Genomic DNA, 1,002 nt, shown 5'->3' with positions numbered 1-1,002 from the left:
CTGACAAAAAATTGTAAAATGTATTTCAGCAAGTTGCTAAAGTGATTATCATGAATATTATAATTAACGTGAATAGAAAAATGCTTTTTTTATAAATCAACAGTAGCAAAACAGTAAACAAAACCGTTTAGTTATGAACCGATTGTTCGCACGTTTGTTTTTGACAACTTTGTAACTGATCATTTTATTTCTTACGTGTGGGATGTTATTAGTTGCAAATACTAAATAGTTAAGCGCTTATCAATCAAATATATTATTCTGCAATTATTCAATATATTATAGGCTTAGTATTATGTTGTTGACCAACACAATCACTTTGTGTTTTTGTTTTGTTTATATAACAATTTGTTCGCAAATTAATTAAAAGCTCAAGTAATTGAATAAAGACAGAAACACATGATTGCTTGTTTCTTGCTGCTTAACATATACAAAATTCAATAATGCATACGATTTGTGAGCATGAAAACATATATGATTGGTCAAATAAAAGATCTGCAAGTTTTTATCGAAGTTTTAATAACAAAATGCGATTAAACAAAACCGTACCGCGATACAATATATATTATAAATATTGTTATGTTCAATATATTTGCATGTACCGCGATAAACTACTATATAGGCATATTATCGAATATCTAATATTAACACATATGAAATTGTGATGTACATACACATAAATTGAATGGACACTTCTTTAGTAAAATCATTTTAAAATGCATATTCAAGTCATATTCAACACATATGACCTACTTTTATGTTCCGTTTTTCTATGATACTGATGCATCTAAATTAAATGAGCATTGCAGATTTATAAATGATTCTAATATAAGTCATCATACAATTGAGGCATACGCTCCGGATCGATAGAGCATTCAACTGCGGGAGGGGGTAGCATACGATTCGTTCTACTTGGACTTGCGGGGGGGGGGGGGCTGTAAGAACTCAGTGAACAATGAATTGCCATATAATACTATGTTGATATTTAATAATTGAGCTTTAAAA

This window comes from Dreissena polymorpha, chromosome 4 (genome assembly GCF_020536995.1).
Source record: "Dreissena polymorpha isolate Duluth1 chromosome 4, UMN_Dpol_1.0, whole genome shotgun sequence".
Classification (NCBI taxonomy): Eukaryota; Metazoa; Mollusca; class Bivalvia; order Myida; family Dreissenidae; genus Dreissena; species Dreissena polymorpha.
The sequence above is the reverse complement of the archived record's forward strand: the minus strand, read 5'-3'. Positions refer to the sequence as shown.